This window comes from Periplaneta americana, chromosome 2 (genome assembly GCF_040183065.1).
Source record: "Periplaneta americana isolate PAMFEO1 chromosome 2, P.americana_PAMFEO1_priV1, whole genome shotgun sequence".
Classification (NCBI taxonomy): Eukaryota; Metazoa; Arthropoda; class Insecta; order Blattodea; family Blattidae; genus Periplaneta; species Periplaneta americana.
Genome location: NC_091118.1, coordinates 50,542,314 through 50,559,910, shown reverse-complemented (window position 1 = coordinate 50,559,910; position 17,597 = coordinate 50,542,314).

The window sequence follows — 17,597 nt, the reverse complement described above, 5'->3', positions numbered from 1 at the left end:
AATAACCTAAGCTGTTGATAAAGCGTCATAAAATAACCTACTAAAATAAAAATTCATCTTTGTAGGACTTAATTCCTTTTTCTGTTATTCTATACACAGTTTAAACATTATGATGGATGTGTACTTAACTCATTAAAATTAGGAGTCAATCTGTATGTAGCGAATTTTAACTAGGAACGAGATGTTCGTCTGTCATACACGAATAATTCTTTTTAATTTTACAACTGATCCTGTCGTGCTACTATGATGTACCGAAGTACATAATTATGATATTTTCGTGCAGGAATTCTGCATTACCATATAGTGAAGAATGGGTAGAACGAAGAAAAATTCTTTCCAGCACCGGAATTCGAACTCGGGTTTTCTGCTCTACGTGCTGACGCTTTATCACTGAGCCACACCGGATTCAAATTCCGATGCCGGATTGAATCCTTCTCAGTTTAAGTTCTACCTCTCTGTTCCCCTTTGTTGCCCTATCCTCATGTACTGTGTCACAGAATATGTGACAGTGGCACAATGTCCAACACTATGTACAGAGGTGCACTCATTACGAGTGACTAAGTGGCCGGGGTCCGACGGAATATGGCGCCGTCTTGAATCACAAAGTGATTACTTTCGGTTTATCATATTACTATGATGTACCGAAGTACATTCCGTGCAAGAATTCTGCATTACCATTTGGTGAAGAAGGCCACCATCTTCCACTCTTATTTCCACATCACATACTGTTCTTTACAAAATATATTACACCCTTTCACACAAAAGTACTCACAGCCAAATTTGTTTACCGATATTTGTTGCATGTTCTTTTTTCTTATTTTCGGAATATTTGTGTACAACGTAAGACTACGTTCTGACTAGCGATTTTGCTCGTAATAAATTAAATGTCCATGTACCTGAGTAAGAAAAAGAAACCTTCACGGAACGACTTTCTTTGATATCGTGTTCTCGTTGCGAGTGTAAGCTCGTAACTCTATACGTTAGTCTGCTCTATAGTCTAGACACCACTAACCTATTTTCAATGTTCTGGTAAAAGGAATCACAGCCCTGCTGGTAACACTTATACAGGGACATAATTTTATTTTTACTTCAATTTTTATTGTACCGAAGTTTTTTAATGTACTTCACTCCCACCCCTTCTACTAATGATGTTCCACACAGATCCAAGACCGCATATACAGTCATAGTAGCGTTACGGTCATAGTAAACAGTACGTTCCGAAAATATGTTCGCGTTTTCCAGTGACGAAAGAGCTTTCAATATTAAATCATTTTCGCACAGGTACTGTCGTCCATTTGCCTACGTCGTATCCCGTTTTCCCCCACCAGCTTTTATTCGCCAGCTAGTGGCTGGGCTGACTTAGTTCTTTTCTGAAAACTTTAATTTCTGTTAGGAATTGGACATCTACGTAATATTATACAACTGTTTAAAATAACTTAAATAAAAGGGCCTCGTTAAGTAATTAATTGTCACGTGATTTCCTCCCTTTCTACGACCCTACGACATAACCACTTGGACGGACAGTAGATAGCATGTCTGAGTAATTTCATCTTTCCGGATCGGGCAGAAGTGAAGATTGAATTTACAGTACGTAAGGTACTCTTTGATAGAGTAGGTACGGAATTATTTCAACATGAGTTACTAGTACGAAAGACGAAACTGGTAATTGGGATCAGGTACAATAAACTACAGTGCGATAATATGCACATTAGAACTGAAGCCTGTATCGAAATGAAAGACCACCATTTTAAAAAATGTGTTTAAATATCCATATTATGATTATTTTTCAATTTAACTTCATTCTCTATATTGTACGCTAATGTGCTTTAAACAGTATAATGTACACTGCATAATGAATACGTCCACATGGACAGCTCAGTTTGTGAGTAAAAACACTCATTGTTAATACTGTACTGTACTTTGATTAAACAAAAACCTAATGAAAATGATCAAACTCAAAAGCGCGATATTTTCCTAGTTTACCTAAAGGGATGAACTACTTTTCTTCCCTCCTATACCTAGTAAAGTGATTTGTTTATATATTATGCCACTATCATCGAACTCCAGTCGTGGAAGGGGTAGCAAACGGCGTTGATCCAGGGGTATAGCCAAGTTAATATTAAAAATGTTAGTAAAAATAAAATGATGTCCCTGTAGTAATCGAAAATCACATATGGAAGATATTTATATGGCCATACTTTTAATTCACCCTGTAGATTAAGACGATCATATAGAATTTCAAGAATGGACAGAGTAAAGGCTGGTTCACAATAAACCGGGAACGGAAACTACAACGAGAACGAGAACGGAAATATTGTTAAAATAAATGTATTTAAATGTGAGCATTCACAATAGTTATTTGTTAATTGTGAATGCTCACATTTAAATACATTTATTTTAACATTATTTCCGTTCTCGTTCTTGTTGTCGTTTCCGTTCCCGGTTTATTGTGAACCAGCCTTAATAAAGAGATAATTATGATATAAAAAATGTAGTGAATGAAATTTAAATTAGGCAGTTGAAATGGTACAACTAGGTAAGAGGAATGAGAAAATGAAGTCTGCTTAAACACATATTGAAGTAGACACCATATGGGGGGAGGAAGAGAGAGACTGTCATAGATTAACTTGTTCAGGGAGATACACAAATAATGGAGGAAAGAGAGATTCAAGGATGGACGTGGGAAGACAGAGAAGAATGGAGTCGAGTAAAGGCTGGTTCACAATAAACCGGGAACGGAAACGACAACGAGAACGAGAACGGAAATAATGTTAAAATAAATGTATTTAAATGTTTAAATGTAGGGCCTATATCTTATGTAGGGCCTATACATAAATTATGTAGGTTGTATTGTAAAATTAGGCATTTTATTTATGTTTTATTATTATTGTGTTAAATTGTATTGTGTATTGTGTAATTGTATCGTGTATTGAAAATTTTCTTTTGTATTGTTTATATTGTGTAATTGTATCGTGTATTGTAAATTTTATTTTGTATTGTTTATATTGTGTATACCGCTGCCACCGGGTGCTTGCCCACTTGCAGTGTAAATAAATACAACCATACATAATTAATTATTGTGAATGCTCACATTTAAATAAATTTATTTTAACATTATTTCCGTTCTCGTTGTAGTTTCCGTTCCCGGTTTATTGTGAACCAACCTTAACCGGAGGACTTCGAAGAACGTTTCAAAACCGAAGACTACTAGGATCTAGAAAATTCATTCCTCCGGTCGATTTCGAATCTCGGATACAATTAGGCAACTAGGCCACCGACAAGTCTCTCTGGACAAAATTATCGTACAGAATGATAAAGTTGACGAAGAGATTATCAAAACTGAACTTAAATTACTTTGAGTATAAATTACGAAACATTTTCAGTTCATTGGTGACTAGTGCAGAAGAAGTGACAGATGGACTACATGTTTAGGCAAGTCTGTGAACAACGTTAACAGCGCTTCTAAACACACGTGAAGTCTGACAGCTGTCATGCATCTTCGTTTATGAAAAGATAAGTAGCTAGCTACCTCCACCTCCCCTAAGTCTCTGTTTATAAGTTATGTATTTTAATACGAGCTTCTTATATCCATTGCCTACAAATCCATCTATCAATCCATCTGTACATCTGTCCAACTCTCTATCCGTTGGAGTCTTCTTTCTAGAAATTAATACTTACTTTACTTACTTATTTACTTACTTACTGGCTTTTAAGGAACCCGGAGGTTCATTGCCGCCCTCACTTAAGCCGACCAGTGGTCCCTATCCTGAGCAAGATTAATCCATTCTCTATCATCATATCCCACCTCCCTCAAATCCATTTTAATATTATCTTCCCATCTACGTCTCGGCCTTCCCAAAGGTATTTTTCCCACCGGCCTCCCAACTAACATTCTATATGCATTTCTGGATTCGCCTATACGTGTTATTACATGCCCTGCTCAGCTCAAACGTCTGGATTTAATGTTCCTAATTATGTCAGGTGAAGAATACAATGTGTGCAGTTCTGTGCTGTGTAACCTTCTCCATTCTCCTGTAACTTCATCCCTCTTAGCCCTAAATATTTTCATAAGCACCTTATTCTCAAACACCCTTAACCTATGTTCCTCCCTCAAAGTGAGAGTCCACGTTTCACAACCACATAGAACAAACGGTAATATAACTGTTTTATAAATTCTAACTTCAAGATTTTTTGACAGCAGACTGGATGATAAAAGCTTCTCAACCGAATAATAACAGGCATTTCCCATATTTATTCTGCGTTTAATTTCCTCCCGAGTATCATTTATATTTGTTACTGTTGCTCCCAGGTATTTGAATTCTTCCACCTCTTCAAAAGATAAATTTCCAATTTTTATATTTCCATTTCGTACAATATTCTCGTGACGAGACATAATCGTATACTTTGTCTTTTCGGATTTACTTCCAAACCTATTTCCTTACTTAGTTCAAGTAAAATACCCGTGTTTTCCCTAATCGTTTGTGGATTTTCTCCTAACATATTCACGTCATCCGCATAGACAAGCAGCTGATGTAACCCGTTCAATTCCAAACCCTCTCTGTTATCCTGGACTTTCCTAATGGCATACTCTAGAGCAAAGTTAAAAAGTAAAGGTGATAGTGCATCTAAAAATTAATAGCTAAATTCAAATATTTCAATCTAAACCTTGTTTTCAAACTTTTCTTATCAAAACTGGTAAAGGAAAATGATAATCACGTATACACTCATCCTTACCTACTTTTTCATTAGGAACAGCAATAAATGTTGCAGTAATATACTGAATTAGAATAAGACATCACTCTTAAGAGAACTGAGAGTTTGAATGTTTTTGGCCTGGGTAGCGTAGTCGGTATAGCGCTGTCTTCTGTGCTCGATGTTGCGAGAGTCGTTAAATAAAACATAATTTAAAATTGTGATTATTTTTCCCTTGTACTCTTGATATGTTTTCCTAGTAGATTCGAACCGAAGACAAAAGTTTCCACGCAGCGTTAGTTTTTCTGCTAAATCGCTGCGTACACAGGCATTGGGTGATCATGTTTTTATCAACAGTAATCTCACTAGAGGTTTTGATTTACCTAGAGAAAATCAATACTCGAGTGGGATTTAATTGACTATTACACGATTAGAAGAGAGTATATAAAGATTAGAAGTAACGAAGTACTCCAATGCAATAAAATATTAATTGACTTACGAGAATACAAAACTGTCTTCAAATTTGTACCATATCAATATTACAAATATTACGCTAGTAGATGGCAGTAGTGTGTTATGGTTAGCTATTTTCTTGTTATCAGTTGTGCCAACTATGTAATCTTCATTGAACTCTGTGGTCGGTTACTGGTCAAGAAGGCTTTGTTGATTCAGTTTCATTTTTATTAAACAAGTTACATTCCACTTCAATTATATCGATCCCAGTAATCAACGTCACTTGACAAATGATTTTCAATAAATCTTAGGATTAAACAATCTCTGATACGTGACTATTCATAATATCATATAGCAGAAGCTATAACATAACCTAAATAATATAAACAAGTGTTAGAAAAGTTTTAATTAGGGAAGATGAAATAAACAAGAAACGTTTTAATTAACGATGATGAAATAAAAAATAAACATGAATAATTTTAAAAGAAACAATTATTGAAAGTACAATTTTCAAATTTGAATGTTTTGGTGGTTGGTGGTTCAGTTGATGTTATATTGGACGTGTGCGTAAAAGAAGTGAACTCGTTGATGTACATTGTGTATCCCTCAACTTATTCAGGATTTCAGAGTGGTGCTCTTCATATATGACCAGTGATCTTTATTAATTCTTGTTCTTGAACGCCAATGCGAGTCATATTTGAAAGTGCTGTGCATCGACTGGAGTGGTTTGTAATTTTCTGTTTTTTGACGCCCAGACCAGTACAGTTTGAAATGTTGGCAAACAAAGAAGCAAATGCTAGGGTAGTGATAAAAGTAAACAAATGCTAGGGACGCGATAAAATTAAACAAATGCTAGGGACGAGATAAAATTGTGCGATAAGAGCCATGATTGGTTGAAAGACGTCCTTCCGTACCGTCTTATTGGTCAAAAGTAGTGTGACGTAGTAAAAGTGTAATAGTCAGAATTAATTAATACGCATGTACGCATAACTACAACACTTCCAGATAGACATTCACACTCTATGACATAGGCCTATAGGTACTCCCGCCTTACAGCATTATGTAACTACGGAACACACTGTGGCTAACAGTACAGCCTCAGGTTCGCTTATTATAAAGATATAAAGCCAATGACGCCCATTATGATTCATGCTAGAATAAACAAGTCTGCTACGAGAACAATTGACAGTTGCAACCTGAGTGAGCGGGCTCATGGGAAAACAGGTGCCGCCATGAAGAAGTAGGGTACGCGACCCAAGGCTCGCGACCCAAATCTAACAGGATAACACATAACTTGTATTTATACTGTAAATACGTCATACTTAATGTGTTCTTACGCATCATTTGCAGCTACATGTATGGCTAAAGCCACATATTATTGTAGTAGGTAGACACAGAACAAGAAAGCATATAAATTGCCTTAGCACGTTATTTTCTAAGAGGCCTGTAGTAATTGATAGTCTCGCTGCATTGCCTAATAAGCTGATGCGATATGTAACTGTAATTAAGGCGTTACGTATTCAAGAGTCGGAGTAAAATGTCATCATCCTGCTTTCTTTTAAGTAATTTTATTGAAGCGGAATGTGATTTTTATTTTCAGGCTTACTGTCCAAAGACAGTGACTAAGCTAAGGTGTAAATATTTTATTTATTTATTTACTTATTTATATATTTACTTATTGATTGATTGATTTATTTATTTACTTATTTATTTATTTATTCATTTATTTATTTAACCTGGCAGAAATAAGGCAATTAGGCCTTCTCTTCCCCTCTACTAGAGGATTACAATTACAATGTTAAGAATACAAATTACAATTATAATTGAAATTAATATTAAATTTACAAATACAATAAAATTCAAAGTACTAACAGTTTCACTTATTAATAAAGGCTAGGCAGTTTATTGTAGATTTTAAGAATAAAGAAAGAAAGATTTTTTTTACTTAAGTAAAAATTAAACCTACTCTACGAATTAAGAAAATGCTTAATGAGTTTGTTTTTTAACACTGTTAAATTCCGACAGTCTCTGATGTCACTGGGTAGGGTATTCCACAAGCGCGATAGCGAGATTGTGTATGATGATGAATACGATGATGTCTTACGTGTTGGTATGGCTAGTATGCGGTTATTTTGCGTGCGTGTGAAGAGATTGTGATAAGATGACAGGTATTGAGTAGACTGAAAAAATCTGTTGATCTTGTATCTTTTTATAGCTGAGATATTTATCAGCTCCTTGTGACACAGACTCCACAAGAAGATGACCATTCATTTTCACACCCAAACAGAACACAGATAAAACAACATAATTTTTTTTTCTCTCAGAGCACCGTATTAGAAAGAAAATTTCTTATATCATAAAAATTGAAAACTTCTACATCCACCATTTTATTGTGTAAAAGTGGTATCGATCTCCTATCTTGTAAGCACATTTGTTTCATACGTCCAACTTGAAAAGAGTTTCTCTTTTAATTCTACACGTAATGACCTCAATATTCTCTCAGTATGAGCCATTCTACACAAAAATAATATGAAACACACATACACACTGCACGTTTGATTAAACTAAACTCAACATCACAGCGCTTTGAGAGAACACCAATATAGCGCGACGTAATATTATGATAGAAGGCTAGCCTCGTCCCATACGGAGAAGTAGCGAATCGATACCCCCACCCCGACCCTCCTCAAGCTTGCTAGTCAAGGTCGTAGCAATTCCTTTAGAGGCTATTTGCTTTAAGCCTCGCTGCTCGCACTGCTCTCTCCATACTGGAATCACTGCCAACAGTGAACTTTATATAAGGGAGGATCAGAGTGCAACCAGGTGTTACAATATAACGTTGTTACGAACTTATAGACCTATTGCAAATCTAGCTTTCAGCTAAAGCTCCCTGTGAAGCAGACTTGAATAATTTCAAGGGAAAAATTGTTCCGGGGCCGGGTATCGATCCCGTGACCCTTCGCTCAGCGCACGAATGCTCTAGCAACTGAGCTACCCTGGAACTACACCCGACACCGTCCCAATTTTTCCCTTTATATCCACACAACTCAAGTGGGCTGACAAGGCGCTGGAAACCCAACTTTGAGTGCACACAAACTTCGTGTGACTTGAATTGTACTTTTCTGTTAACGTACCTATAGTGACGTAATTCAAGTCATACAGAGTTTGTGTGCACTCACAAAAAAAAAATAGATATTTCCAACATGTTAATAATGTCAAAACAAGTGCTTATACAAATTTTGACCACTCGACCGCAATTACAAGGGCCATCCAGAAAGTAAGTAAACCTGGGGCCGTTTACAGAAAGAAAACAATTCCATGAAAAGATTTATTAAAACAGGTACAGAACTTGTTGAGCTATTTTTCAACATATTCCCCACGGGAACTGAGACATTTTTTATACCGTGGGATCAACAGAGAGTTATATACGGCTGTCACATACTAGTTCCGATCCAAGGCGGCAGACTTCTACGACACAGAGATATCCTACAGACAAAATATCAGTCGAAACAATGGAAGTACAGTGATTCTCCGCCTCCAAAGAAAGAAAAAGCTGTTCAATCGGCTGGAAATGTCATGGCGTCCGTGTTCTGAGATTCTAAGCGGATAATCATGATTTGTCATTTCTTCATATCGTTTGCACTCCAATCTCATCCAATCCAGTCTACATATCCTATGTAGCTCATAATGAAAGAGAAACAGGAAGTGCCGCTATAAAGAGGCATGGTGTACGACCCAAATCTAACGGGATAACACGTAACTTTTATTTATTCTGCAAACACGTCATAATTAATATATTTTTACGCATCATTTATAGCTCTTACTCTATCAGAGAATATGTGCGGCTAACGTCAAATATTACTTCCTAGTTAATAAATTTTCTCCCGCAATGTCTATTTAACCCAAATTCGTTGCCGATGCCTCCGCTCTTTCCTTTGTGTTTTGTTTCATTTTATTTTATTTTATTTTATTTTATATTTTTTGTATTTTTTTTTATTATCCAACTTAATAAACTCTATTTCACTCTGAGGTATATTAGGGTTATAGTTGGCATCAAAATACATATTTTATAACCAATAAACAATAGTAAAATTATAATATAAAATTGTGGTCACAGTTACAATTCACATGAATTATGTAGAAGAATGCACTTTAATGAAAGAATGGGTCCTGTTAAAGATTAATGAGATATTTGAGGAATAATCAATGCAAAAGATATACAAAAATGTCTAACTGTTTCAGAGTAAATACACGACCTTAAAAAGATAATCAATAGTACATTAATATAACAAAGTTTGACTTTCACTTTCAAATTAATACTTAATTCATGAACAATGGAACAGTTAAGAGTAATAAAAGGATATTACAAGTAATGATTTACGGTTACAAGTTACATACGTGATTCAGGAACAAGTACAAGAATTAAAATAATAACACAAGTAATGACTTATAACTAACGAATAACGAAATTCTTGAAGGGCAATATATAATAGTAGGGGCAATACAAAAGATTTAAAAACAAATGTAAACAGTAAATGAATAGTAGAACAATTGTCTTAAAATTACAAGTTAAACACATTCTTTTTAAAGCAATAGGTAGCAACAAAGAGATATAATATCAATACACTGACTGTAGTTACGGATTAAACACATTATTTTAAAAACAAACACGCAAAAGATCAATAGCTATTTTCAGGCAGTATATACATGGACCATGTCTTTAATTCACATCTTCTTGACGTTATTTCGTATATTAGTGTTTCAATCTATTTCAATTTGTTATTTTTCACTGTAACAACAAAAATATGTTTCATAAAATCTCAAGGCATTTCTCTATATTTATTGTATCATGGTACTCTTTGTCAATGGCAAACCTGTAATGGTTATAGGATAGTACATTATGCAACGAGCCTATAATGATAGTAATTAAGAAGCGAGTATGGATGTTTATGAAACGAGCGCAAGCCAGTTTCATAATTTTCATACGAGCTTCTTAATTACCATTACAGGCGAGTTTCATACGACTTTTTATGCCCAACCATATTTCTAACTTGAAATTATTCATTTTATTTGTATCTAACTGACCTTGAGCAATAAATACGTCGTAAATTGTGAGATGTGCTCAGACGCGAAAGTATTGATTTTTTCCGAGGAACAGATGTCCACATTGACCTTGATAGCCTATAAGAACTTACAGAGTAAACTAAAAATTAACTTTGATATAATATTGAAATTAAATTAGACATTGAAAAACAAGATAACAAAGTGAATTTATTTGAATATTATTTACAATTAACGCTAATTATTATAGTAACAGAACATAACCTTCTGCGACAATATTGGATTTCCAGCCTCCGTGACTTTTCGCAAATTCTCTTTCGATTGCATATCCGAGAATAATGGATACTTGCGGTTTTATAAAGGTACAAAGCTGACTTGTCATTGGCTGAGGTTTTATAACGGTACAAAGCTGACTTGTCATTGGCTGAACACCTGTACTTTAATGACATGCATTAAAGGACTGCTACCAGGTGTATAATTACTATATTTCAGCATGGTCGAGCATAATAGTACATTATGCAACTAGCCTATAATGAAGGTAATTAAGAAGTGAGTATGAATATTTATGAAACGAGCGCAAGCGAGTTTCATAATTTTCATACGAGCTTCTTAATTACCATTATAGGCGAGTTTCATACGACTTTTTATGCTCGACCATATTTCTAACTTGATATTATTAATTTTATTGTATCTGACCTGGAGCAATGTCCCGTATGTTGTGAGATGTGCGCAGACGCGAAAGTATTGACTTTTTCCGAGGAACAGATGTCCACATTGACCTTGCTAGGCCATAAGAACCTACAGAGATAACATTGAAATAAAATTAGACATTGAAAAACGATGTGACAAATTGAATTTATTTGAATATTATTTACAATTAACGCTAATTATTATAGTAACAGAACATAACCTTCTGCGACAGTATTGGATTTCCAGCCTCCGTGACTTTTCGCCAATTCTCTTTCGATTGCATATCCGAGAATAATCGATACTTGCGGTTTTATAACGGTAGAAAACTGACCTGTCATTGGCTGAACAGATGTAACCTGAGACGTCATTGGCTGAAAGACCTGACTTTTAATGAGTAGGTGTAATTTAATGACATGCATTAAAGGTCTGCTACCAGGTGTATAATTACTACATTTCGGCACGGTCGAGCATAAAGAAATATATATAATAAAATAGCTATTAAACATATTATTTTAAAAGCAATAAATAGCTATACTAAGAGATGGGATATTTTTTGTATTTATTTCTTGCCCTCCCTATTGTCCACTTTCTTTCTTTTTATCTATTACTTTCAATCCCTATATCTTTCATTCTTCACTCTTTTCTTTCGTAATTTTATCTCATTTTTATTTCGATTCTTCCGTTCTTTTTCGGTCTCCATTTCCTTCTTGTTTAATTTTTTTCTCTCGTCACAAAGTCCCGTAGTCTAGGACACCCCACCTCTCAGCCGCCGAGGGAGCCGGGCTCCTCGAGCCAGATAACGTCCTACTCCACCCCCTGAATTACGAGTACCAGAGATCGAAGCCTGGGGATTCGGAGCATGTTAGCACTAAGCGTAATAAAATACCACTAATCCTCCCCACACATCAGGGTGCGCCGCTGCCCCCAGAACAAGGGAAATATTTGTAGGCCGGACTTGGATACAGGGCATGCGCCCCGGGCACCACAACGTGTTAGTAACACTGACTGCGCCGTGCATGTGTCCTGAGTTCAGTTCAACTGCATCAGTATATAGAATTTTCACTTGAATGAAACCTGTGTAAGAGTCATATCTATAATTCTTAGCCAAAATAAATTCATAATACTTCGAAATTTTATTACTTAAGGAGGCATTGAGAAATATATTATATATATATATATATATATATATATATACATATATATTATTTTAATGTACCGAGGTACATATGATATTTCCATGCAGATATTCTGCGTCATCATACGATGAAAGAGTAATGGAACGGAGAAAAATTCTCTCCGGCACCGGGATTTGAACCCGGGTTTTCAGCTCTACGTGCTGATGCTTTATCCACTAAGCCACACCGGATACCCATCCTGGTGTCGGACAGAATCGTCTCAGTTTAAGTTCCAACTCTTGGGTTCCCTCTAGTGGCCGCCCTCTGCACTACGTCATAGACGTCTATGAACGCAGGACTGAAGTCCACACATGTGGTGAGGTGCACTCGTTATGAGTGACTAGTTGGCCGGGATCCGACGGAATAAGCGCCGTCTTAAATCGAAGTGATTTACGCATATCATATACCACATGTGTGGACTTCAGTCCTACGTTCATAGACATCTATGACGTAGTGCAGAGGGCGGCTACTAGAGGGAACCCAAGAGTTGGAACTTAAACTGAGACGATTCTGTCCGACATCGAGATGGGTATCCGGTGTGGCTAAGTGGATAAAGCATCAGCACGTAGAGCTGAAAACCCGGGATCAAATCCCGGTGCCAGAGAGAATTTTTCTCCGTTCCATTACTCCTTCATCGTATGATGACGCAGAATATGTGCATGGAAATATCGTATGTACCTCGGTACATTAAAATAATATATAATATGATATGCGTAAATCACTTCGTGATTTAAGACGGCGCTTATTCCGTCGGATCCCGGCCAACTAGTCACTCATAACGAGTGTACCTCACCACATGTGTGGACTTCAGTCCTGCGTTCATATACATCTATGACGTAGTGCAGAGGGCGGACACTAGAGGGAACCCAAGAGTTGGAACTTAAACTGAGACGATTCTGTCCGACACCGGAATGGGTATCCCGTGTGGCTTAGTGGATAAAGCATCAGCACTAGAGCTGAAAACCCGGGTTCAAATCCCGGTGCTAGAGAGAATTTTTCTCCGTTCCATTACTCTTTCATCGTATAATATTTTTAGCTTTGGTACAATCATTAATACAATTTGGTATAATAAATTGGGGTGGAGTAGCATCATCTGTACTTAATCCATTAATTTTATTACATAGAAGATTAATAAAAATTTGTCTGACCAAAAATTTGGATTATTCAACAAATTTAATTTATACAAATTTTAATGTATTGCCTATTGAAGAAATTTATAAATATAGTTTACTAACTTACTACCACAGAAATCAAATAAAACATAAATCTAATCGACACGAATATAGTACTCCAAGACAAAAGTCTACTTTCCCATTAATTGAGCCTAAATGTCATACAAGTGCAGCTCTTAAACATGGTGCTAGTTTCGGCCCAAGATTTTATAATAAAATTACAAACCATTTTCCAAATTTGAAATATTTTAAAATTGAAGCTTTTAAAAAAGAAATTTGTGAAATTATCCATGATATATAATATTAACAAATGTATTGATTTACCTTTTATTTCTGTCGACTATATTCATGTTTTTATTGAATATCACTGGCTTCTGTCGGATTGTCAATTTACATTAAATGTGTATTTTTCTCTCTTTTTCTCTTTCTTCTTTATTCTTGCTCTTGTGTTGTATTTAGTGGTTTGAATTAAGTTACTTACTGCATTATTAGTAAACTGTCCTTGTAAATTGTATGTTATATTATTGACTAAGCCCACACCGTACATGAGCCTGACTCTTACAGTAGTGGCTAGAAACATTTTTGTTTTATAAATGTAATTTGTACTCACTAGCTAACTAGTTAAATAAATCCATAAATAAAAATATTTCATTAATCCCTTAATTTATTAATTTCCGTTCATTTTCGCACACCACTCTCTCTTGGGGACCTTAAAAATTTCAGCGGACCCAGAGTGGAGATGAAGAGAGTGGATTTGACTAATTACGCAACCAGACTTCACCGAAATTCACTGCAAGGGTTAAATATCACTTCTGTCAGGGTTTATTACCCGAAAAGTTAAGGTGACTATTTCGTTTATATGACGTCATTCCATTTTCGGCCAATGAAGTATAATGAAATTTTTAATTTCAACCAATCACAGTCATACATCGCGATAATTTCTGCAGCCCGATTTATCACTATCAATTTATCGCATATCGTTCTTTTGTTTAGTCACTGTTGTCAACTGTTTCCACGTAAGTCGATGAGCATGAATCCATCGTACTAAATAAAGTGCGAAATCCTACTTCCACATCTATACGCCTATTTTCTAATTCCATGTCCATTATATCTAAAGAAAATGACACTCCTTCATAACAACTGTTCATTTATTTAATGTATTAATCAGGTTATTTGTAATTATACTATAAAGTGTTTAAATTATGATTTCAGCAGATAATGAAAACGTTTTTCTGTTATAATAAGAAGAGAAAAGCGCAGTATATGTAATTAACATTTTTAAACCTGTATTTCGCTTTTCTCGGTTGGAATTACTGAATAACATTCAATTTTAGATTAACTCGCGATATGACCAAAGATGTTAAGGCGAGTATAAATAACAGCGAGAAAAAAAACATTCAATTTCTTTATTGCAGTAATCGTTATTCATCTATTGCGATTTCACAATGTCTGAATAGGTTAATATCCATAAATATGCAATTATTAACATTTTGTTAGCGAATTTTAGTTATATATTATTTACATTTTTATTTTATTCACGAAATATTCCTAATAAATGTCATTCGAGGTCTGAGATTTCCCTAACATATGATCATAGATGTTAAAACGTGTATAAAGAAACTTAACAAAACAATATATGGGCTATTCCATATGAAATCGATCAGTAAAAAACCTCGCATTTTTTATACCCTAATTTTTTCCCTATTTATACAAGGTGCTAAGGACAGTGCATTTGCAAAAATATACTATCGAAAGTCAAACGGTTTTCGTATTGTTGAGCGACAAATTTAGCGTATTTTAGAAAAACTGGCCTCTTTCAGCGCTCAGAACTCTGGAACCATTTACTGCAGAACATTGAACGAGAGCTCATTTTGAAGCTGACATTTGGTAGCTTATGAGAAGAAGTAATCCTTATATTTATTATATACAGAGAGAGAGATAATCTGATTTTACTTACTTTTAGGCTTTTTGCCCATTTGTAAAAATGTAAAAAAAAAATATTGAGAAAAAACCTTGCATTATTAAGAGGGATTCGGCATTGTTTGCTTAGTGTCACGGAAATAAGTTTCGGGTGTATTAAATAAATTATTTTCACACGCCTGGACTTGAACGGCGCAGTACCGCACGCACTGGCCGAGAGATGAAGATAAGCGAGCGTTGGGCGTCATTTTACTCCTGTGTTTATGAAAACCTGTGATAAAGCTAGTCCAGCTATGCGCTGCTAGACGATACTGGCCTTGCTTCCCTCGGCTAGCTCCCGCCTCACAGTCAGCTGGTTAGTTCACGCGTGTACTATTAATTTTCTTTATTTGATATTTTCAATACTTTCTTATCAACGTTGCACCAGTAGAAAATATCTGTTTATTTGTACTTTCAATGCGGAATTTAACCATATATTTTAAAAATATTTTTTTCGTGGGCAAAGCGTCTTAATGAAGAAAAATCTAAATTTCTCCATTTCCATAAAAAGTAAGAAAAACTGTTTATATGTCAATAAAAACTTTAACTTTTCAGCATCAAAATAAATCATGATTTTGATCATTGAGTAAAAGGGTTTCGGAACCACAACAGTTCAAAGTTGCTAATTTTATGAAAATACGATAAATTTAAATATTTTTAATTTAAACACTATGAAGTTCTGATGCCTCAACCTTTGCTCAAAGCATTGTATCACAGTTGCCTACGGACAGAAAAAGTTTCATTGTATTTAAAAATTGCAAGGTCAATTTTCTCTATATTTCGATCGATTTGAGATGGAATAGCCCATATAAATCTTAATACACGCATAACTTCGTCTCTGCGTATTCACTACAATATCACATACATACACGCATTGTAAGCCGTTGCTAAGAAACGGATAAGTCATTTCGAATTTACATTTTGCTTTGAGTGGAAATATCTACGCAATAGCAAATGCTTAAAGAAGAAGTGTGCTTCTCCTTAGAATTCTTGGAGTGTTCCCGCTACCATTTAAGATCTGTGTTGGTGAGTAACATAATAGAAAATAAAAACGAACACTGGCGGTTAGAAATAGTGATGAAATTAATTTGGAAATAATGCTGAAATTAGTATCAAGAACGATATTTATTTTACAATAGATAAAAAGAGCAATACTCATGAGCAGACCTGCAGAACTGTAGCTCCTCAGAGCGACTGCCTTTTTACCCCCTTCTACCCCACCCACCTTTTCTACCAGTTTGGTCATAGCGTTCTAGTTGCGCTCGGCTATATCAACCTTCATCCTAGCGGCGGCAGGTACACAATACGCGTACTGCAGTTCGAAGAGGACTGAAACATGGCAAAATCTGTACTCGTGAAGAAATACTATTTCCAAAGGAAATGGGAATATGATTATTTTATTGTTAAGGAAGACGAAAGAATTGTTTGTTTGCTGTGTCCCATCCAATTTATTTCTACTCGTCATTTCAATATTAAACCACATTTCAACAAAGTCCATATTAAGAATTATGGAATAGACAAACTTTCGAGTAAGTTCATTATTACGAACTGTATATTGGTTATTTATTTATGGCATATTTATTCTGCGTTTAATTTCCTCCCGAGTATCGTTTATATTTGTTACTGTTGCTCCAAGATATTTGAATTTTCTCACCTTTTCAAAAGATAAATTTCCAATTTTTGTATTTCCGTTTCGTACAATATTCTGGTCATGAGACATCATCATATACTTTATCTTTTCGAGATTTACTTACAAACCTATCTCTTGTATATTGATTATTTATTTACATATTGTTAAATTAAGGACATCACTCGTTGTGTTCATTTTGTATTGAAATGAATAGTGACATTTATATTAACTTTCAACCTTCATTACTTAAATGCTACAAATTTACGTTTCCGTATGTGATGAAAGGAGAAAAGTTTTGGAAAATCTAAAGCAGGCTAGGTGCAAAGAAATCTCAAAGAAACTGCCGACAGAAAATCTAGCATAATCGTAAACCGAGAAACGACAGAAAGCGTTATAAATACAATGACTTTATTACAATTTTTTAAATTACAGTGCCGCCACTGATAGACCTTCCCACATGCAAAAAATATCAACAACTCTACGTAGAAGTCAATCATCCCCAATAGAAGTGGAGTGAGGCTGACGTCATATTTCCCTACTTACGGGTTCTGCAGGCCTGCTCATGAGAGTCCTGTATATGTTGTAACGGTCAGTGAAAATTTACCGATAAGTTACTCGTAAGAGGCAACACGGATCCAAATTGAAAAATCTGGATTACGTGGATAAAAACAGAAATATGTAGGTTAATGATGTAACCCTTATATTCCTGCTGTCCACACGTGTGGAGTAACGGTTAGCGCGTCTGGCTGCGAAACTAGGTAGCCC